Source organism: Bufo bufo, chromosome 7 (genome assembly GCF_905171765.1).
Source record: "Bufo bufo chromosome 7, aBufBuf1.1, whole genome shotgun sequence".
NCBI lineage: Eukaryota > Metazoa > Chordata > Amphibia > Anura > Bufonidae > Bufo > Bufo bufo.
This window is the reverse complement of record NC_053395.1, coordinates 163,591,847-163,616,306: the sequence shown is the minus strand read 5'-3', so window position 1 is coordinate 163,616,306 and position 24,460 is coordinate 163,591,847. Positions and strand designations below refer to the sequence as shown.

The window sequence follows — 24,460 nt, the reverse complement described above, 5'->3', positions numbered from 1 at the left end:
AATCAGCAGCGCGTCTACCAACGTACGCTTGAACTCGCGCATCTTCCGATCACGCTCCAGTGACTGAATTAAGGATGGCACGCTGTCCTTGTGGCGGGGATCCAGCAGGGTGGCCACCCAGTAATCAGCACTGGTTAGAATGTGGGCAACTTGCAGGTCTTTAGGCAGGCACTGCAGCATGTAGTCGCTCATGTGTGCCAGGCTGCCCAGAGGCAATGACAAGCTGTCCTCTGTGGGAGGAGTATTGTCTGTCCTCTGTATCCTCCCTAGCCACGCTCCAGTGATGCCCACGAGCTGTTTTGGGTGCCACCCTGCTGTGAACACAGTTCCTCCTCTTCATCATCCTCCAGAACTGTGCTCTGGCTGGACAGTTGTGTACCTGGCCTATTTTGGTGCAGTACCCCACCCTCCGAGCCACTTGTGAATGACTGGACTGATAACCGTGGAAATCATCCCTCTTCCTCCTGTGCCACATCCTCTTCCATCATCACCCAAAGTGTTTTTTCAAGGAGACACACTCCAGCCACATGAGGTCTAGCATTGTCTTGCATTAGGAGGAACCCAGGGCCAACAGCACCAGCATATGGTCTCACAAGGTGTCTGAGGATCTCATCTCGGTACCTAATGGCAGTCAGGCTACCTCTGGCGAGCACATGGAGGGCTGTGCGGCCCTCCAAAGAAATGCCACCCCACACTATTACTGACCCAATGCCAAACCGGTCATGCTGGATGATGTTGCAGGCAGCAGAACGTTCTCCACGGCGTCTCAAGACTCTGTCACGTCTGTCACGTGCTCAGTGTGAACCTGCTTTCATCTGTGAAGAGCACAGGGCGCCAGTGGCGAATTTGCCAATCTTGGTGTTCTCTGGCAAATGCCAAACATCCTGCATGGTGTTGGGCTGGAAGCACAACCCCCACCTGTGGACGTTGGGCCCTTATATCACCCACATGGAGTCTGTTTCTGACCGTTTGAGCAGACACATGCACATTTGTGGCCTGCTGGAGGTCATTTTGCAGGGCTCTGGCAGTGCTCCTCCTGTTCCTCCTTGCACAAAGGCGGAGGTAGCGGTCCTGCTGCTGGGTTGTTGCCCTCCTACGGCCTCCTCCGCAGGGTGAGAACGCCGAAAGCGCGCACAGATGGCCCGCACTTTATGCAGCAGCTCTGACATATCGGGGTAATTTTTCAGGAACCTCTGCACCACAAAATTCAGCACATACACCAGGCAAGAGATGTGTGTCAAACCCGCTAGGCCCAGAGCTGCTATGAGATTTCGCCCCTTATCGCACACCACCAGGCTGGGCTTGAGGCTCAGTGGCACCAACCACTCATCGGTCTGTTGTTCCATGCCCGTCCACAGCTCCTGCGTGGTGTGGGTTTTTTCCCCTAAACAGAAGTTTTAAAACTGCCTGCTGTCGTTTCCCCCTGGCTGTGCTGAAGTTGATAGTGAAGGTATTACGCTGACCGGATAAGGAGGCAGTAGAGGAGGAAGCGGAATAGGAGGAGGAGGCAAAGAGAAACATCCTGCAATCCTCGATGGCGGAAGGACATGCGCCAAACTGCTATCTGCCTCAGGCCCAGCCGCCACTGCATTTACCTAGTGTGCAGTTAGGGAGATATAACGTCCCTGCCTGTGCTTACTGGTCCACGTATCGGTGGTTATGTGGACCTTGCCACCGATGGTGTTGCGCAGTGCACACCTAATTTTGTCCAACACTTGGTTGTGCAGGGCAGGGATGGCTCCCCTGGAAAAGTAGTGGCAGCTTGGAACCACGTACTGTGGGGCAGCCACCGCCATAAGGCTTTTAAAAGTCTTTGTCTCCACCAGACGGAATGACAGCATTTCAAAGGCCAGGAATTTTAAAATGCTGGCATTCGGGGTCAGAGATCCTGGGTGGGTAGGGGGGTACTTCCTCTTTCTCTCCAGTGTTTTGGAGATAGACAGCTGAACGCTTCCATGGGACAGTGTGGAGATGCTTAATTATGGTGACAGCGTTGCTGCCACATCCTGTTTGTGGGGTTGCAAGTGCCACTGTCACTCCAGAGGGGGAGGAAGAGGCAGAGACTGCAGCAGAAGAGGGAGCAGGAGGAGCCTGAGATCTTTCGTGGTTTTTGAGGTGTTTACTCCACTGCCGCTCGTGCTTTGCATTTACATGCCAGGTCATGCAGGTGGTGATCAGATTTAGAACATTTATGCCTCGCTAAGGCTCTGAATGCAAAGCGTGCAAACCACTGGCGTCTTGTCGTCAGCACATTGTCTGAAGTACTGCCACGCCAGTGAACTCCTTGGAGCTGGGAGTGGTGGGCAGTAGAAGGCGTACTGGCTAGGGGACAGCCACTCTTCTTTTGCACCCTGCTCCCTCTTTTGCTGTGCGGCTGGCGCTGTGTGACCACTTCTTCCGAACTGCACATGTCACTCGCGTGACCTTGATTCCATGTGGGGTCTAGGACCTAATTATCCTCCACATCATCTTCCACTCACTCTTCACCCCTGCCCTACTTGTTGGTCTGCACACTGCAGAAAGCCGCAGCAGTTGGCACCTGTGTTTCGTCCTCATTAGAGATGTGCTGCGGTGGTCCTCCCATGTCCTGAAACAATCGGTTGGGCATCGGTGCACGCAATCTCTTCCACTTCTAGGGCGGGGCTAGGTGGACAGCCCATGGAAACCCTGCCAGCAGAGTCATCAAAAATCTTAAGAGACTGTTACATAACTTGGGACTCAGACTGCTTGGCTGATTTGCAAGGGAGTGAGGTGAAAGACAGATGCCCATGGGCTGCAGGTGCCAACTCTGGCCTTTCAGCAGGGGAGTGGGTGGGAGACAATGTGAAGGAACTGGAGGCACTGTCAGCCACCCAATCTACTGCCGACTCTGGCCTCACCATTCGTACATCGGTATTCGGGCCTACAAAATAACGCTGAACATGCTGTCGCCTACGTGCACCTGAGGAAGGTGTTTCATTTGGGCGTGTAGCTGGCACAGATTGACCATGTCCTCTCCCTACAACAGGAGCTCCACCAACACCAGCAGCACCATGACCAGGGCCACATCCCTTATTTGATGCTCTCCTCATTCTTTGAGGTCACCCACCGAACTAACAGATGGATTAACTATATTTAATTTCTCTGTCACGTATGCAATGCAGATGTACCTTACACAAAAATTTGGTATATTTCACACACCGAACTAACAGATGAATTAACTATATTTATTTCCATCGGGTATGCCATGTAGGGGTACCGGACAACAAGAATGGGAATATGTCACACACCAGTCTAACAGACGGATTAACTATATTTATTTCCCTGTCACGTATGCAGTGCAGGTGTACCTCACACAAAAAAATGGGAATATATTACCCACTGAACTAATAGACGGATTAACTATATTTATTTCCCTGTCATGTATTCAGTGCAGGTGTAACTAACACAAAAAAGGAATATGTCACCCACCGAACTAAGACAGAATAACTATTTTTTGGTGTCTGGGTACATAGATAGTGGATTACACCCACAAAAAATTCGCTATAGGTCACCCACAGAATTAACAGCCAGATTAATTATATTTCTGTGTCAGGGGTGTAAAGATAGTGCATTGCACCCAGAAAAAATCATTATACTGTAGGTCACCACAAAACAAATAGCCAGATTCCTAACACCCACCTGACACCGCTGCAAGTACAATTGGCTTCCGCGAGTGGCCTTAGCGGACTAATGGAAGAGCCGCAGCAGGGCCCGTGGCCGCTCTGAGCCCCTCTTTTTCTCTTTAAGAGAGCAGTGGCTGCTGGGGCTCGGAGCGTGCCGCCGAGCAGGCACGTCTTCTGAACGTTGCCAGCCCCGCCCGCAGAGCTCTGAGCAGCCACGCAGGGGAGAAGGAGCCAGGGCCCTCACCTCAGTCAGTCTGTCTGGCTGGCTGGTGTGTGTGTGTCTCACTGCTGCCACCCTGCCCAGTGCCCACTCCTGGTCAGGCCACAGCAGCAGTCAAAAACAGTGAGCAGCAGGCAGCCTGTTGCCTGCTGTGCTCCCCCCCCACCCCCCTGTTGTCTGCTGGCTACTGTAAGCCTTAGGGCCTGCAGCTGCCAGCGACAGGCTGTTATCAGTGAGTCATGACTCAGTCATGATAACTTACTGGTGCCGGACAGTGCTTACCGTGGTCCATGGAGCTAGCCTAGGCCAGGGGCGTAGCTATAGGGGGTGCAGAGTTAGCAGTCGCTACCGGGCCCAGGAGCCTGAGGGGGCCCAAAGATCCTTGTGCCACATAAGACACTGGCATTATAGAAAGTGCATACTGGTCAATTTACACCTCTGGCTGGAGGGAAGGGGTTAGGTTAAGAATTTGGCATGAGGGGGTGCCCTTTCAATGTTTGCCTCAGGCAGCAGGAAGGCTATGTGCTCACCTGCCCCTTGCCAACAAGCACTGAGGGACGGGGGCCCAAGCTGAACTCTTGCACCAGGGCCCATGAGCTTTTAGCTACGCCCTTGGCCTAGCCCATCCCATGCCATACAAGATCACCCTGTGCGATGTGCTGCGAGCATGCAGCTGCTTAACCCTGACTGTGAAATCACTGTGTATACCCTGTACTGTGATGTCACTCACTGTGTATGTTAACCCTGTACTGTTAGTCACAGTACAGGGTTAATATGCACAGTGATGTCGCATACAGTACAGCCAGGGTTAATATGCAATGTGACATCACAGTACAGGGTTAATATGCACTGTGACATCTCAGTATAGCCAGGGTTAATGCAAAGTGGTAATATGCACTGTGAATATAATCCCTGTACTGTGTTGTCACTGTGCATATTAACCCTTTACTGTGATGTCAATGCATATTAAAAGGGTACTCCAGGATAGGAAAATAAATCCCCTAGCCAAAAGATAGGAGATAAGGGTGTGATCGGGGGGGTCCAGCCGATGGGATCCCCCACGATCTCCTGTACGGTACTCCGGATCTCCTTGTGCCCAGAGCGGTGGTCAACACTCCCCCTTCATGTATCTATGGGAGAGCCGCAGATACAGCACTTGTGTTAAATACACATATACTGTATGTTGTAAGAGTATTTATTTTCCCTTAAAACAATGCTGATAAATGTATTGCACATTTAATAGACAGACTAAAGGATACTATACCAAGTGTTTTTGTTTGTAGTTGATCTTTATTATCGCTTGCATATCTTGTTTTCGCGGGGGCCTCATGTTCGAGTTTCGCCTAAAGCCTCACAAAGTCTAGAGCCCCCTCTGCCTAACACTCTCCCTTACTTCAGCTGCCTGCTTCCTGTCCCTGCAATACACAGAGCTGATGGGTGGTGCTACACGTGATCCAGCTTTTATAGATGCTGGGTCACATGATGCACTGGCCAATCACAGCCATGCCATTAGAAGGCATGGCAGTGATGGCTTCTAAGTGCCTACAGCTTAAGCTTGTTGATTGGCAGCCCTGCAGCCTTTCAACAAGCTTTATTAAATGCCCAAACACAGAACTCGAACCCAAACTTTTCCGGCAAAGTTCGGATCCGGGTACCCAAAATTGTATAGTTCGGTACGGACACTAATTATTAGGCTTAGTGGCCAGTGGGAAAACTGCAGGATTTTTTATTTTTTAAAACATAGATGGCGACGTGGAAATGTAAAGGCTATGTACACCTGTGGGGGCAATTTTTTTTATTTTATTGTATTATACTTATTTTGAGCTAAAAATCGTTTTTTCAGTTGGTCTTTATTAACAATATGAAATCCTATTTTGTATAGAGCTGACATGCTCTACTAACTGCCTGTGGATTTTTTGCCTTTTCCCTCATCTCAGAACTAGATTAAGGCTCGGACTGGCCCACAGGGGTGTAGTGTACGGGAGCTGTAATGCCCGTCACTACAGAAGGGTCACTTGTTGTGCTGTCGTTTCCCCTTATTTATGGGGAGGTTGGTATGAGTCATCTTCATAATGTAATGCTATGTACTTCCCTGTTACTGTGAAATTTGCATGTGCAGGCCTGCTAGGGGTGTCATTCCAGCTCTAAGTCACTAGAGGGAGCTAGGTTATATAAGGCCCAGTCAGGGAAGGGAGAGTTTTTTTTAGACCGTGTCTGAGAAAAGGCCAGGCCATGGGCCTGTGAGAGCAGAGCAGGCCTGGAGCCTGCAGACTAGGAGAGGGTATTGCAGTCCCTGTAACCGGGTTCCAGATCCAAGGAGAAGGTTCCCCTCCTGAGTACATATTTGCAGAAGCAGGAACACCACGGTTAACCAGCCTGAGGACACTGAGCAGAGTCAAGTCTAGGAAAGCAAGAGGTACTAAAGACTGCAGAGGAGGTACTTGATATTTATAGACCCAAGGATATACGCCAGAGCTAGGGCATCGGGCCTTGGAGAATAGTTTCCATATTCCAGGATCAGTCAGGAATAGAGTGCAAGCCGCCTGTACTGCAAGTCCTGTGTTTAACCCTCTGAAATCACCTTGCTACATATGGCCTGCATTAAATGTACCAAAACTAACTGTCTTCAAAGGAACTGCGTTTCCAACTATGTCCGTGTATGTCGACCACTGGAGAACAAGTAAAGCATAAGTTCTGTTTTATTATTACGTGGTTCCTCAGTTATTCCTGCTATCAGCAAACGGTGTGCCACCGTCCAATTGGCACTGGCGTCACGAACTTTAAAGGGACCTTGCCCCAGGCACATAAAACACCTGCAACATCCAGGGTACCTCATCCAACACCAGGCCTGGTCCCTAAACACAGAGTGTGCCCCAGAGGACTTTTGTGCCAGCCTCTCCTTCACTGCTGTATGCCTGCCCAGGGTTTCCATATATAACTGTGAGTGACCCTCGCTTGCCATTGACCGTGACCTCACATTCGCATTACCCTGCAGGTCTGGCGTACCGCAGGGGTACAGGTGAATCCCCCAGTGGGCCCCTGAGCAAGGTGGGTCCCTAGTCTCCCCTTGCACAAGTGGCACATAACACAGTAGACTTCCTGCACTACATACATATATCCAGTGTACAACACCACTATGTTCATATAAAAAAACTTGATAGATTATTAACCCCTTAGCGCTATTTGATGTGTATACTCATCATGGAGCACTGCTACTTGGCGCTCCATGACGAGTATACATGTCATGGGATTAAACTGTCACCATGTATGCAGACATGGTGACAGCGCTGAGACCCTGGCTGTTACACAGCCAGGGATCTCAGCTAACTGGCCCGGGACCAATGAGGGTGGTCCCGGGTCGGCGATCGCTCTGATTGGCTAGTCTGTACAGACTAGTAAGGCTCCATTTACACGTCCGTGGTGTGTTGCGGACCCGAAAATTACGGATCCGTAACACACCCGGCCGGCACCCCCTATAGAAATGCCTATTCTTGTCCGCAGCTGCGGACAAGAATAGGACATGTTCTATCTTTTGCGGAGCTGCGGACTGGAAGATCGGGGCCACGCTTCGCAAATGCAGACAGCATACTGTGCTGTCCGCATCCATTCCGTCCCCATAGAGAATGAATAGGTCCGCACCCGTTCCGCAAATTTGCGGAACGGATGCGGACCCATTTGCGGATGTGTGAATGGAGCCTTAATCAGAGGATTCTAATGCGTGTCAGCACAGAGCTTATATTATGCTGGAAACTACTGACATTGGTGCTGGCACTGATGGCAGCCGTTTAACCCCTTCCATGCTGCAGTCTATAGGGACCGCTGTATGGTAAGGGTTAACAGGGAGGGAGCTCCCTCTACCATGGTGCCACTGCTGTGCCGTTGCAGTGACCCCATGCTTGACGGGTTCACAGAGGGAGGGGGCTCCCTCCCTCCCCATCGGGCGCTGCACTGCTGTGGCAGCGGCCCTGATGGTTGCCATGGCAACCAGATGCCTTCACAGGCCACCGGCTTGCCATGGTATAGCTAAGCCAAATGCTAAAGGCAGGTGGCTGATCAAGCTGTGTAAAGTCACAATACACTGCAGTAAACTATATAGCATACTGCAGTGTATTATAGAGGCATCAGACCCACTGGATCTGGAAGAACCAAGTGGGTCTGGGTTAAAAAAAAATTAACAAAAAGGAAAAAAATCTAATTTCTTCTTATAGCAGCACATTAATAATTGATTAAACATTTAAAAAATAAAATATACTACACATGTTGGATATCACTGCGTTCGTAACAACCTGATCTATGAAAGGGTGATGTTGCGTTCTCCCTGCGGGAAAGTCATAAAAAAATATGAAAAACTATGATGGAATTGAAATTTTTTCCCACCTCACTTACCCAAAAAAGGTATGAAAAGTGATAAAAGTTGTATGTACCCCAAAATGGTACCAATCAGTCACCTCATCCTGCAAAAAATGAGCCCCTACATGAGACAATTGCCCAAAAAATGAAAAAAATATGGCCATCAGAAAATGGAGACACAAAAACATGTATTTTTTTTTCTAAAATGCTGTTATTGTGTTTTAAAGTGAAATAAATAAAGTATACATATTAGGTATTGCCGCGTTCGTAAAACTGCTGTATAGAAATATCACATGACCTAACCTCTCAGGTGAATCACCTTACATCACAAAGTGTAATACCAAGCGAACAAAGTCATATGCACCCCAAAATAGTATCAATCAAACCATCTCATACCGAAAAAATTTGCCCCTACATAAGAAAGTCGCCCAAAAAACAAACAAAATAAGGCTTTCAGAATATGGCGACACACAAAAATCATTTTTTTTTTCAAAAATGCTTTATGTAAAAGTAGTCATATTTGGTATAGTCGCATCCGTAACAACCTGCTCTATAAAAATACCACATGATCTAACCTGTCAGATGAAAACTGTACATAACCCCAAAAAAACTGACCTAAAACTTTTTGTTACCTTGCCTCACAAAAAGTGTAATATAGAGTAACTAAAAATCATATGTACCCTAAAATAGTACCAACAAAACTGCCACCTTTATACTGTAGTTTCCAAAATGGGGTAATTTTTTGGGAGTTTCTACTCTAGGGGTGCATCAGGGGGTCTTCAAATGTGACATGGCAGCTTAAAATTATTCCAGTGAAATCTGCCCTCCAAAACGACATGGTGTTCCTTTCCTTCTGTGCCCTGCCGTGTGCCCGTACAGCAGTTTACGACCACATATGGGGTGTTTCTGTAAACTACAGAATCTGGGCAATAAATATAGTTTTGTTTGGCTGTTAACCCTTGCTTTGTTACTGGGAAAAAATGGATTCAAATTAAAAACCTGCCAAAAAAGTGAAATTCTGAAATTTTATCTACATTTTCCTTTAATTCTTGTGGAACACCTAAAGGCTTAACAAAGTTTGTATGTTTGAATGCCTTGAGGGTTATAGTTTCTAAAATGGGGCCATTTTTGGGTGGTTTCTATTATGTAAACCTCACAAAGTGACTTCAGACCGGAGCTTCTAAACTTCTAAGCCGCCTTATGTCCCAAAAAAAGAATTTCATGTTTAAAATGATCCGAACATGAAGTAGACAGATGGGGAATGTAAAGTAATAACTATTTTTGGAGGTATTACTATGTATTTTGAAAGAGGAATTGAAATTTGCAAGTTTTTCTAAATTTTTGGTAAATTTGGACTTATTTATTTTTATAAATAAAAATTGAATATTTTGACTCAAGTTTACAACTGTCATGAAGTACAATATGTGACGAGAAAACAATCTCAGAATGGCCTGGATAAGTAAGTGTTCCAAAGTTATAACCACATAAGGTGACACGTGTCAGATTTCTAAAATTTGGCCTGGTCCTTAAAGAGGACCTTTCATTTGGCAAAACATTGTGAATAGGGATGAGCGAACCCGAACTGTATAGTTCGGGTTCGTACCGAATTTTGGGGTGTCCGTGACACTGACCCAAACCCGAACATTTTCGTAAAAGTTCGGGTTCGGTGTTCGGCGCTTTCTTGGCGCTTTTTGAAAGGCTGCAAAGCAGCCAATCAACAAGCGTCATACTACTTGCCCCAAGAGGCCATCACAGCCTTGCCTACTATTGGCATGGCTGTGATTGGCCAGTGCAGCATGTGAGCCAGCCTCTATATAAGCTTGGGTCACGTAGCGCTGCACGTCACTCTGCTGATTCAAGCATAGGGAGAGGTTGCAGCTGCGACGTTAGGGCGAGATTAGGCAGATTAACTCCTCCAAAAGACTTCATTCTGTGATCGATCTGCAGCTGTGGATCATTGAAGTGCTAATATCGACTTGCTCACTTTTTTGAGGCTGCCCAGAGCGTTTTTAGATCACTTTTTTCTGGGGTGATCGGCGACCATTTTGTGACTTGTGGTGCGCCAGCACAAGCTATCACCAAGTGTATTTAACCATCAATAGTGTGGTTATTTTGTGCTATATCCTACATCAGCTGCAGGCTGAGCCTGTGTCACCGAAGTGCATTTAACCATCAACAGTCTGGTTATTTTTTGGCCATATACTAAATCAGCTGCAGGCTGAGCCTGTGTCACCCAAGTGCATTTAACCATCAATAGTGTGGTTATTTTTTGGCCATATACTACATCAGGGGCAAGTTGAGCCTGTCACCCAGCGCCTAAAAAATAGACCTGACATTTCTATTCAACCAAATCTGTACTGTTTTAGCTGGTCAAGTTATTTGTAGTGACCGTAAAAGCACACTTTTTGTTCTGGGTTGAAAAACTATTCCCAAATTTGCCATTCTCAAAATAACTAGTTTCTGGTATATGAGGCCTACTTGAAATCTATCCCAAAAAGGATATCTTGCATTGAAGGTGCTGATAGTGTCATTCAGAAAAACCTGAGACACACGCTACCGTGCAGATAGAAGTCTGATTCTGTGATTAAACCTATACCTGTCACACACCGCAAAAAAAAAACAGGCCTGACATTTCTATTCAACCAAATCTGTACTGTTTTAGCTGGTCAAGTTATTTGTAGTGACCGTAAAAGCACACTTTTTGTTCTGGGTTGAAAAACTATTCCCAAATTTGCCATTCTCAAAATTGTGGTGAACGGGAACAATGAGGAAAACATCTAATAAGGGACGCGGACGCGGACGGGGACATGGTCGTGGTGGTGTTAGTGGACCCTCTGGTGCTGGGAGAGGACGTGGCAGTTCTGCCACAGCCACACGTCCTAGTGAACCAACTACCTCAGGTCCCAGTAGCCAGCAGAATTTACAGCGATATTTTGTGGGGCCCAATGCCGTTCTAAGGATGGTAAGGCCTGAGCAGGTACAGGCATTAGTCAATTGGGTGGCCGACAGTGGATCCAGCACGTTCACATTATCTCCCACCCAGTCTTCTGCAGAAAGCGCACAGATGGCGCATGAAAACCAAGCCCATTGGTCTGTCACATCACCCCCATGCATATCAGGGAAACTGTCTGAGCCTCAAGTTATGCAGCAGTCTCTTATGCTGTTTGAAGACTCTGCTGCCAGGGTTTCCCAAGGGCATCCACCTAGCCCTTCCCCAGGGGTGGAAGAGATAGAATGCACTAACGCACAACCACTTATTTTTCCTGATGATGAGGACATGGGAATACCACCTCAGCACGTCTCTGATGATGACGAAACACAGGTGCCAACTGCTGCGTCTTTCTGCAGTGTGCAGACTGAACAGGAGGTCAGGGATCAAGACTGGGTGGAAGACGATGCAGGGGACGATGAGGTCCTAGACCTCACATGGAATGAAGGTCGTGCCACTGACTTTCACAGTTCGGAGGAAGAGGCAGTGGTGAGACCGAGCCAACAGCGTAGCAAAAGAGGGAGCAGTGGGCAAAATCAGAACACCCGCCGCCAAGAGACTCCGCCTGCTACTGACCGCCGACATCTGGGACCGAGCACCCCAAAGGCAGCTTCAAGGAGTTCCCTGGCATGGCACTTCTTCAAACAATGTGCTGACGACAAGACCCGAGTGGTTTGCACGCTGTGCCATCAGAGCCTGAAGCGAGGCATTAACGTTCTGAACCTTAGCACAACCTGCATGACCAGGCACCTGCATGCAAAGCATGAACTGCAGTGGAGTAAACACCTTAAAAACAAGGAAGTCACTCAGGCTCCCCCTGCTACCTCTTCTGCTGCTGCCGCCGCCTCGGCCTCTTACTCCGCCTCTGGAGGGACGTTGGCACTTGCCGCCCAGCAAACATAGGATGTACCACCAACACCACCACCTGCGTCACCAAGCATCTCAACCATGTCACACGGCAGCGTTCAGCTCTCCATCTCACAAACATTTGAGAGAAAGCGTAAATTCCCACCTAGCCACCCTCGATCCCTGGCCCTCAATGCCAGCATTTCTAAACTACTGGCCTATGAAATGCTGTCATTTAGGCTGGTGGAGACAGACAGCTTCAAACAGCTCATGTCGCTTGCTGTCCCACAGTATGTTGTTCCCAGCCGGCACTACTTCTCCAAGAGAGCCGTGCCTTCCCTGCACAACCAAGTATCCGATAAAATCAAGTGTGCACTGCGCATTGCCATCTGTGGCAAGGTCCACCTAACCACAGATACGTGGACCAGTAAGCACGGCCAGGTACGCTATATCTCCCTAACTGCACACAGGGTAAATGTAGTGGCGGCTGGGCCCCAGGCGGAGAGCTGTTTGGCGCACGTCCTTCCGCCGCCAAGGATCGCAGGGCAACATTCTTTACTTCCTGTCTCCTCCTCCTCCTACTCAGCTTCCTCCTCCTCTTCTTCCACCTGCTCATCCAGTCAGCCACACACCTTCACCACCAACTTCAGCACAGCCCGGGGTAAACGTCAGCAGGCCATTCTGAAACTCATATGTTTGGGGGACAGGCCCCACACCGCACAGGAGTTGTGGCGGGGTATAGAACAACAGACCGACGAGTGGTTGCTGCCGGTGAGCCTCAAGCCCGGCCTGGTGTGCGATAATGGGCGAAATCTCGTTGCAGCTCTGGGACTAGCCGGTTTGACGCACATCCCTTGCCTGGCGCATGTGCTGAATTTGGTGGTGCAGAAGTTCATTCGCAACTACTCCGACATGTCAGAGCTGCTGCATAAAGTGCGGGCCGTCTGTTCGCGCTTCCGGCGTTCACACCCTGCCGCTGCTCGCCTGTCTGCGCTACAGCGTAACTTCGGCCTTCCCGCTCACCGCCTCATATGCGACGTGCCCACCAGGTGGAACTCCACCTTGCATATGCTGGACAGACTGTGCGAGCAGCAGCAGGCCATAGTGGAGTTTCAGCTGCAGCACGCACGGGTCAGTCGCACTGCGGATCAGACACACTTCACCACCAATGACTGGGCCTCCATGCGAGACCTGTGTGCCCTGTTGCGTTGTTTCGAGTACTCCACCAACATGGCCAGTGGCGATGACGCCGTTATCAGCGTTACAATACCACTTCTATGTCTTCTTGAGAAAACACTTAGGGCGATGATGGAAGAGGAGGTGGCCCAGGAGGAAGAGGAGGAAGAGGGGTCATTTTTAGCACTTTCAGGCCAGTCTCTTCGAAGTGACTCAGAGGGAGTTTTTTTGCAACACCAGAGGCCAGGTACAAATGTGGCCAGACAGGGCCCACTACTGGAGGACGAGGAGGAGGTGGAGGAGGATGAGGATGAAGCATGTTCACAGCGGGGTGGCACCCAAAGCAGCTCGGGCCCATCACTGGTCCGTGGCTGGGGGGAAACTCAGGACGATGACGATACGCCTCCCACAGAGGACAGCTTGTCCTTACCTCTGGGCAGCCTGGCACACATGAGCGACTACATGCTGCAGTGCCTGCGCAACGACAGCAGAGTTTCCCACATTTTAACGTGTTCGGACTACTGGGTTGCCACCCTGCTGGATCCCCGGTACAAAGACAATGTGCCCACCTTACTTCCTACACTGGAGCGTGATAGGAAGATGCGCGAGTACAAGCGCACGTTGGTAGACGCGCTATTGAGAGCATTCCCAAATGTCACAGGGGAACCAGTGGAACCCCAAGGCGACGGCATAGGAGGAGCAAGAGGTCGCCAACGCAGCTGTGTCACGGCCAGCTCCTCTAAGGGCAGGGTTAGCATGGCAGAGATGTGGAAAAGTTTTGTCAACACGCCACAGCTAACTGCACCACCACCTGATACGGAACGTGTTAGCAGGAGGCAACATTTCACTAACATGGTGGAACAGTACCTGTGCACACCCCTCCACGTACTGACTGATGGTTCGACCCCATTCAACTTCTGGGTCTCCAAATTGTCCACGTGGCCAGAGCTAGCCTTTTATGCCTTGGAGGTGCTGGCCTGCCCGGCGGCCAGCGTTTTGTCTGAACGTGTATTCAGCACGGCAGGGGGCGTTATTACAGACAAACGCAGCCGCCTGTCTACAGCCAATGTGGACAAGCTGACGTTCATAAAAATGAACCAGGAATGGATCCCACAGGACCTGTCCATCCCTTGTGCAGATTAGATATTAACTACCTCCCCTTAACAATATATTATTCTACTCCAGGGCACTTCCTCATTCAATACTATTTTTAATTTCATTTTACCATTATATTGCGGGGCAACCCAAAGTTCAATGAACCTCTCCTCTGTCTGGGTGCCGGGGCCTAAATGTGTGACAGTGGCCTGTTCCAGTGGTGGGTGACGTGAAGCCTGATTCTCTGCTATGACATGAAGACAGATTCTGCGCTGACATAAGGCCAGATTCTCTGTTACGGGTCCTCTCTCCTCTGCCTGGGTGCCTGGGCCTAAATGTGTGACAGTGGCCTGTTCCAGTGGTGGGTGACATGAAGCCAAATTCTCTGCTATGGCATGAAGAGACTGATTCTCTGCTGACATGAAGCCAGATTCTTTGCTATGGCATGAAGAGACTGATTCTCTGCTGACGTGAAGCCAGATTCTCTGCTATGGGACATCTGTCCAATTGATATTGGGTCATTTTTATTTTTTTTATTTTTATTTTAATTCAGTTCCCTATCCACATTTGTTTGCAGGGGATTTACCTACATGTTGCTGCCTTTTGCAGCCATCTAGCTCTTTCCTGGGCTGTTTTACAGCCTTTTTAGTGCCCAAAAGTTCGGGTCCCCATTGACTTCAATGGGGTTCAGGTTCGGGACGAAGTTCGGGTCGTGTTCGGATCCCGAACCCGAACATTTCCGGGAAGTTCGGCCGAACTTCTCGAACCCGAACATCCAGGTGTTCGCTCAACTCTAATTGTGAACTAAGTGTCATGATCTGTACAGCGGCGCCCAGGGATCTCACAGCACTTACTATTATCCCTGGGCACCGCTCCGTTATCCTGCTATGCCCTCCAGTCTGTTCGGTCACTTGGTTATAGTAGGAGGAGACTGCCCTTGTTCTCTTGGGCATCTCCTTCTCCCAGGCTGTAGCGCTGGCCAATCGCAGCGCAGAGCTCAGTCTGGGAGAAAAAAAACTTCCAGGCTGTGAGCTCTGCGCTGCGATTGGACAGCACTAAGGCCTGGGAGAAGGAGACTCCCAGGAGAACAAGGGCAGTCTCCTCCTACTATAACCAAGTGACCGAACATATCGAAGAGCATAGCAGGAGAACGGAGCGGCGCCCAGGGATAATAAGTGCAGTGAGATCCTTGGGCACCGCTGTACAGATCATGACACTTAATTCACAATGTTTTGCCAGATGAAAGCCATTTTTCACCTTAAAGAGGACCTATGTCATGAAGGGGTTAAAGAAGATCCCCAGTTTATTATTATAGACACGATCAGAGCTGAGATGACTTCTAGGTATAGAAGAAAGCTAGCCAGTGTCCTTCTCCCCAGTACCTACCTTCTCAAAGTTGCTGCAGGGACCCCCATATTCAGTCATCTAGTAGCATCTTGCTGCTGTGTGAGCAGGTAATATTTGAATGTATCCTTATGGTGGGACCCCAAAATAAATTTAACTGGTGGGCCCTAGAGCACCCCAAGTCAGACACTGAGTAGATTGACTTCTTATCTCTGCTCTCTGACATTATAAACACTCATTGACCCCTTCACGATCGCAATCCATATATATACGTGATAGCTGCACATAGCCCGTGCAGCTAAAACTTGTATAGACGTCATGGCAGCTCTTTAATCCAAGCGCTGCAAAGCGCTTGGATTAAAGCTTCTGCCCCTGTCCTGCTGCTGTCACGGACAGCATACAGTTCAGTAATGCCGGCAAGGGAACAACCAGAGTGGCCCCTTGCCGGCAATCTATCCGATTGGTTAGTCTATGCAGACTAACCAATCGGATTGCGGCAGTGAAAAAATGCCGGTTTCAGGCTCTGATCTGCGCTCTGCAGATCAGAGCCTGAAATCAGGTAGTGTCCTCGTGCCCCCCCTTCCCCGATCTGTGCCCCTCCAAGCCCCCTTTTGTGTCCGCCTGCCCCTGAAGCTCTGTCCACATTCAAGCAGCCTGCCCAGTGCCCTGATTCGGTCCGCCCCCTCCCCGTCCCATACATTCCTCCTGCCCCCATTTCGTGCTGCCTCACCTCCCTCAATGTTGGCCGTGACACCCCCTGCTTTCCAGCGCTGCCCCCGATGCAGTTCGGTCCCCCTGCTGTGTGTGATGGCGGCGGCTCCATTCCTGAGCCGCCGCCATCAGCAGAGCGTGTCAGCTCTATGCTGACAGTCTGCTGTAACCCCATAGATGCAGCGGCATCCATGGGGTTAATAGAGGGAGGGGACTCCCTCTCTCCACCATCGGGGCTGCTGCGCTGCGATGGCAGTGCCCGATGGTTGCCATGGCAACCGGACGCTTTGCAAAAGCGTCCGCTGTTGCCACCTACGGGGCATCTGATTGTATTATACTTTGCAATGCAAGAGCATTGCAAAGTATAGTACAGCCATCAGCCCCACTGGATCTTCAAGATCCAAGAGGGACTTGATAAAAAAAAAATTGAAAATAATAAAAGTATAAATAAATAAATAAATAAATAAATTAAAAATGTTAAATTAAAAAAATTAGCCTTTTCCTATAAAAAATGAGAAAAAATAAAATAAAAATACACATTAGGTATCACCACGTCCGTAACAACCGTCTCTATAAATATATCCCGTCCGATAAACACCATAAAAAATTTAAAAAACAGTGTAAAAAAAAAGAAGCAATTTTTGTCACCTTACATCACAAAAAGTGCAACAGCAAACGATCAAAAAGGCTTATGACCCCCAAAATAGTACCAATCAGTCACCTCATCCCGCAAAAAATTATACCCTATTTAAGACAATCGCCCAAAAAATTAAAAAACTATGGCTCTCAGACTATTTTTTTGGGTTTCAGAAGTGCTATTATTGTGTAAAACTTAAATAAATAAGAAAAAGTATACATATTAGGTATTGCCACATCCGTAACGATCTGCTCTAACCCCTCAGATAAATGACCTAACCTCAGATAAACGCTGTAAAAATAAATAAATAAAAACTGTTCCAAAACAGCCAATTTTTTAGTCACCTTGCCACATAAAGTGTAATAATGAATGATCAAAAAATCCTATGTACCCAAAAATGGTACCAATAAAAACAAACTTTCTTCAAAAAACGAGCCCCTGCACAAGACGATCGGCAGAAAAATAAAAAACCTATGGCGTTCAGAAAATGGACACACAAAAACATAATTTCTTTTTCAAAATTGCTTTATTATGTAAAACTGAAACAAACAAGCAAAAAAAGTAGACCTATTTGATATCATTGCGTTCATAACAACCTGCTCTATAAAAATGGCACATGATCTACCCTGCGAGATGAATGTTGTAAAAAAACTTTTAAAAAAACTGTGCCATTTTTTAGTTACCTTGCCTCACAAAAAACTTAATATAGAGCAATTAAAAATCATATGTACCCCAAAATAGTACCAATAAAACTGGCACCTTATCCGCTAGTTTACAAAATAGGATCACTTTTTGGGAGTTTCTACTGTAAGGGTGCATCAGGGGGGCTTTAAATGGGACATGGCATCTAAAACCAGTTTAGCAAAATCTGCCTTCCAAAAACCATACGGCGTTCCTTTCCTTCTGCGCCCTGCCGTGCGCCCTTATATCAGTTTACGACCACATGTGGGATGTTTATGTAAACCGCAGAATCGGGGTAATAAATGTTGAGTTTTGTTTGGCTGTTAACCCTCAATGTGTTAATGAAAAAAAAATTATAAACTGGAAAATCTGCCAAAAAAGTGAAATTTTGAAATTTCATCTCCATTTTCCTTTAATTCTTGTGGAACACCTAAAGGGTTAACAGTTTGTAAAATCTGTTTTGAGTAACTTGAGGGGTGTATTTTCTACAATGGTGTCATTTATGGGGGGTTTCCACTATGTAAGTGACTTCAGACCTGAACTGGTCCTAAAAAAGTGGGTTATGGAAATTTTCTTAAAAATTAAGAACTGCTTCTAAACTTCTAAGGTCCCTTTCACACTAGCGAGTATTCCACGCGGATGCGATGCGTGAGGTGAACGCATTGCACCCGCACTGAATACCGACCCATTCATTTCTATGGGGCTGTTCACATGAGCAGTGATTTTCACGCATCACTTGTGCATTGCGTGAAAATCGCAGCATGCTCTATATTCTGCGTTTTTAACGCAACGCAGGCCCCATAGAAGTGAATGGGGTTGCGTGAAAATCGCAAGCATCCGCAAGAAAGTGCGGATGCGGTGCGATTTTCACGCACGGTTGCTAGGTGACAGTCTATTCACTGTATTATTTTCCCTTATAACATGGTTATAAGGGAAAATAATAGCATTCTGAATACAGAATGCTTAGTAGGTGATCAATTGAGGGTTATAAAAAAATTAAAAAATAAACTCGCCTTCTCCTCTTGTTCGCGTAGTTCCCGGTCTCTTCTTTACTTTAATGATGAACTACCGGCTAGGACCTGTGGTGGTGTCAGATCACATGCTCCAATCACATGGTCCATCACCACGGTGATGGACCATGTGATTGGAGCATGTGATCTGATGTCACCAAAGGTCCTTTAGCCCACAGCTCATCATTAAAGAAGTAAAGAAGAGACCGGGAACTATGTGAACAAGAGGAGAAGGTGAGTTTATTTTATTTTTTTTATAACCCTCAATTGATCACCTACTAAGCATTCTGTATTCAGAATGCTATTTTCCCTTTATAACCATGTTATAAGGGAAAATAATAACATCTACAGAACACCTAACCCAAACTTCTGTGAAGAAGTTCGGGTTTGGGTACCAAACATGCGCGATTTTTCTCACGCGAGTGCAAAACGCATTACAATGTTTTGCACTCTCGCGGAAAAATCGCACGTGTTCCCGCAACGCACCCGAACATTTTCCCGCAACGCCCGTGTGAAAGAGGCCTAAGCCTTCTAATGTCCTAAAAAAATAAAATGACATTTCCAAAATGATGCCAACATAAAGTAGACATATAGGAAATGTTAAGTAATAAATATTTTATTAGGTATGACTTTGTTTTAGAAGCAGAGAAATTGAAATTTTGAAACTTGTGAATTTTTAAAAATTTTTGATAAATTTGGGATTTTTTCATAAATAAAGGTGAAATATATTGATTCAAATTTATGACCATCATGAAGTACAATATGTCACGAGAAAACAATCTCAGAATGGCTTGGATAAATAAGTGTTCCAAAGCAATTACCACATAAAGTGACGCATGTCAGATTTGTAAACTTTCACCTGGACACTGGGGCATCAATGACCCTTGGTCATGAAAGGGTTAATGCTCAATCCTTATCTTACTGATAAGAATGTGGCTTTAAGTATTTATGACCTCTCAGTAGGTTAGAGATGAGGCTTAGGCCCCTTTCACACGGGCGAGTATTCCGCACGGGTGCAATGCGTGAGGTGAACGCATTGCACCCGCACTGAATACCGACCCATTCATTTCTATGGGGCTGTTCACATGAGCAGTGATTGTCACGCATCACTGGTGCGTTGCGTGAAAATCACAGCATGCTCTATATTCTGTGTTTTTCACGCAACGCAGGCCCCATAGAAGTGAATGGGGTTGCGTTAAAATCACAAGCATCCGCAAGCAAGTGCGGATGCGGTGTGATTTTCACGCACGGTTGCTAGGAGACGATTGGGATGGAGACCCGATCATTATTATTTTCCCTTATAACATGGTTATAAGGGAAAATAATAGCATTCTGAATACAGAATGCATAGTAAAACAGCGCTGGAGGGGTTAAAAAAAATTAAAAAAAATTAACTCACCTTAGTCCACTTGATTGCGGCCCGGCATCTCCTTCTGTCTCCCTTGTTGAATAGGACCTGTGGTGAGCATTAATTACAGTTACAGGACCTTTGATGTCACTCCGGTCATCACATGGTACGTCACATGATCTTTTACCTTGGTGACGGATCATGTGATGTCCGGAGTGACGTCATCAAAGGTCCTGTTCCTGTAATTAATGCTCACCACAGGTCCTGTTCAACAAAGGAGACAGAAGGAGTCTCAGATGCCGGGCTACGCGATCAAGTGGACTAAGGTGAGTTACCTTTATTTTATTTTTTTAACCCCTCCAGCGCTAGTTTACTATGCATTCTGTATTCAGAATGTATTATTTCCCCTTATAACTGTCTACAGAACACCGATCCCAAGCCCGAACTTCTGTGAAGAAGTTTGGGTACCAAACATGCGCGATTTTTCTCACGCTAATGCAATACGCATTACAATGTTTTGCACTCGCGCGGAAAAATCGCGGGTGTTCCCGCAACGCACCCGCACATTTTCCCGCAACGCCCATGTGAACCCAGCCTTAGTAGATGAGGAGCACAAAGTGAAAGTAAGTCACACTGTTAATCCTTTGTGACTGAACAGAACAATATTTTTAATAAAGGCCAATTGAAAATATGATTTTTAGCCAAAAATAAGTTAAATGCGATCATTATTTTTTTTTACTCCAAAGATGTACATAGCCTTTAACCCCTTAAGGACATAGCCATATTTCACCTTAAGGACCAGGCCATTTTTTGCAAATCTGACCATTGTCACTTTGTGTGAATAACTTTAAAATGCTTTTATTTATCCAGGCCATTCTGAGATGCCATTTTATTTTTTGGGGACGTTACAAGGCTTAGAAGTTTAGAAGCAAATCTTGAAATTTTTCAGAACATTTCTAAAACCCACTTTTTCAGGACCAGTTCAGGTCTAAAGTCACTTTGTGAGGCTTACATAATAGAAACCACCCAACAATGACCCAATTTTACAAACTACACCCCTCACGGTATTCAAAACTGATTATACAAACTTTGTTAACCTTTTAGGAGTTCCACAAGAATTAATGGAAAATAGAGATACAATTTCAAAATCTCACATTTTTGGCAGATATTCCATTTGAATCCATTTTTTCCATTTGCAAAGCAAGGGTTAACAGCCAAACAAGACTCAATATTTATGGCCCTGATTCTGTAGTTAACAAACTCCCCATATGTGGTCGTAAACTGCTGTACGGGCACACTGCAGTGCACATAAGGAAAGGAATGCCATATGGTTTTTGGAAGGCAGATTTTGCTGGACTGGTTTTTTGACACAATGTCCCATTTGAAGCCCCCCTGATGCACCCCTAGAGTAGAAACTCCAAAAAAGTGACCCCATTTTGGAAACTACGGGATAGAGTGACAATTTTATAGGTACTATTTTAGGGTACATATGATTTTTGGTTGTTCTATATTACACTTTGTGAGGCAAGGTAACAAGATATAGCTGTTTTGGCATAGTTTTTATTTTGTTATTTACAACATTCATCTTACAGGTTAGATCGTGTGGTATTTTTTATAGAGCAGGTTGTCAGACGTGACAACACCAAATATGACTACTTTTTTTTGTTTTTGTTTCAGTTTTACATAAAGCATTTCTTTCTTTTTTAAAATGATTCATTAGTGTCTCCACATTCTGAAAGCCATAGTTTTATAAATTTTTTGGGCGACTGTCATGTGTAGGGGCTCATTTTTTTCGGGATGAGATGGTTTTATTGGCACTATTTTGGGGTGCGTATGACTTTTTGATTGCTTGCTATTACACTTTATGATGTAAGATGACAAAAATTGCTTTTTTTTACACTTTTAGGTCATATGAAATATTTTTATAGAGCAGGTGATTATGGACACGGCGATACCTAATGTTTACTTTTTTATTTATTAATGTAAGTTTTTTTACACAATGATTTTGATGAAGACGCCCTAATTAGGGCATTTAAGATACACTCTGGTGTTCCAAATCAATGTACCCCCCCCCCCAGGGGTTAATATCCACGCATGGCTGAGAGACTAGACGCTGACACATAGATGGTCAATGCAATCTCTAACTTTTATTACATGGGGTAAGCGTATATACATCTTCAGAAGAGGGCAGTCCTCACTGAGGCTTAACCCCTTAAGGACTCAGCCCTATTTCACCTTAAGGACTTGGCCATTTTTTGCAAATCTGACCAGTGTCACTTTAAGTGCTCATAACTTTAAAACGCATTGACTTATCCAGGCCGTTCTGAGATTGTTTTTTCGTCACATATTGTACTTCATGACACTGCTAAAATTGGGTCAAAAAAGTTAATTTTTTTTGCATAAAAAAATACCATATTTACCAAACATTTAGAAAAATTAGCAAATTTCAAACTTTCAGTTTCTCTACTTCAGTAATACATAGTAATACCCCCAAAAATTGTGATTACTTTACATTCCCCATATGTCTACTTCATGTTTGTAGCATTTTGGGATTGATATTTTATTTTTTGGGGATGTTATAAGGCTTAGAAGTTTAGAAGCAAATCTTGAAATTTTTCAGAAATTTACAAAAACCCAATTTTTAGGGACCACTACAGGTCTGAAGTCACTTTGCGAGGCTTACATAATAGAAACCGCCCAAAAATGACCCCATTCTATAAACTACACCCCTCAAGGTATTCAAAACTGATTTTACAAACTTCGTTAACACTTTAGGTGTTGCACAAGAGTTATTGGCAAATGGGGATGAAATTTGCGAATTTCTTTTTTTTGCCTAATTTTCCATTTTAACCCATTTTTTCCACTAACAAAGCAAGGGTTAACAGCCAAACAAGACTGTATCTTTATTGCCCTGACTCTGCCGTTTACAGAAACACCCCATATGTGACTGTAAACTACTGTACGGGCACACAGCGGGGCGCAGAGTGAAAGGTGCGCCGTATGGTTTTTGGAAGCCAGATTTTGCTGGACTGTTTTTTTGACACCATGTCCCATTTGAAGCCCCCCTGATGCACCCCTAGAGTAGAAACTCCATAAAAGTGACCCCATCTAAGAAACTACACCCCTCAAGGTATTCAAAACTGATTTTACAAACTTTGTTAACCCTTTAGGTGTTGCACAAGATTTAATGGAAAATAGAGATACAATTTCAAAATTTCACTTTTTTGGCAGATTTTCCATTTTAATATTTTTTTTCCAGTTACAAAGCAAGGGTTAACAGCCAAACAAAACTCATTATTTATGGCCCTGATTCTGTAGTTTACAGAAACACCCCATATGTGGTCGTAAACCGCTGTACGGGCACACAGTAGGGCGCAGAGTGAAAGGTGCGCCGTATGGTTTTTGGAAGCCAGATTTTGCTGGACTGGTTTTTTGACACCATGTCCCATTTGAAGCCCCCCTGATGCACCCCTAGAGTAGAAACTCCATAAAAGTGACCCCATCTAAGAAACTACACCCCTCAAGGTATTCAAAACAGATTTTTCAAACTTTGTTAACCCTTTAGGTGTTGCACAAGATTTAATGGAAAATAGAGATACAATTTCAAAATTTCACTTTTTTGGCAGATTTTCCATTTTAATATTTTTTTTCCAGTTACAAAGCAAGGGTTAACAGCCAAACAAAACTCATTATTTATGGCCCTGATTCTGTAGTTTACAGAAACACCCCATATGTGGTCGTAAACCGCTGTACGGGCACACGGCAGGGTGCAGAAGGAAAGGAATGCCATACGGTTTTTGGAAGGCAGATTTTGCTGGACTGGTTTTTTTGACACCATGTCCCATTTGAAGCCCCCCTGATGCACCCCTAGAGTAGAAACTCCAAAAAAGTGACCCCATTTTAGAAACTACGGGATAGGGTGGCAGTTTTGTTGGTACTAGTTTAGGGTACATATGATTTTTGGTTGCTCTATATTACACTTTTTTGTGCGGCAAGGTAACAAGAAATAGATTTTTTGGCACTTTTTTTTTTTGTTATTTACAACATTCATCTGACAGGTTAGATCATGTGGTAATTTTATAGAGCAGGTTGTCACGGACGCGGCGATACCTAATATGTATACAATTTTTTTTATTTATGTAAGTTTTACACAATGATTTCATTTTTAAAACAAAAAAAATGTTTTAGTGTCTCCATAGTCTAAGAGCCATAGTTTTTTCAGTTTTTGGGCGATTATCTTAAGTAGGGTCTCATTTTTTGCGGGATGAGATGACGGTTTGAGTGGCACTATTTTGGGGTGCATATGACTTTTTGATCACTTGCTATTACACTTTTTGTGACGTAAGATGACAAAAAATAGCTTTTTTTACACCGTTTTTATTTTTATTTTTTTACGGTGGTCACCTGAG

At 45.7% G+C, this 24,460-nt stretch overlaps 1 protein-coding gene and 2 long non-coding RNA genes across 3 annotated transcripts in view; 2 read left to right on the top strand and 1 right to left on the bottom strand.

Annotated features, from left to right (window-relative positions):
- The window catches only part of LOC121007922, a 414,279-nt gene that overhangs the window by 82,989 nt on the left and 306,830 nt on the right, over window positions 1-24,460 (top strand). The gene's annotated exons all lie outside the window — the stretch shown is intronic.
- The window catches only part of LOC121007921 (putative methyltransferase DDB_G0268948), a 230,177-nt gene that overhangs the window by 44,383 nt on the left and 161,334 nt on the right, over window positions 1-24,460 (top strand). The gene's annotated exons all lie outside the window — the stretch shown is intronic.
- Window positions 1,877-6,196, bottom strand: LOC121007923. The gene is made up of 3 exons (XR_005780490.1): window positions 6,074-6,196; window positions 3,047-3,050; window positions 1,877-1,888 (listed from the first exon to the last, which is right to left on the bottom strand). It is a non-coding gene; the product is annotated as an uncharacterized LOC121007923 (long non-coding RNA).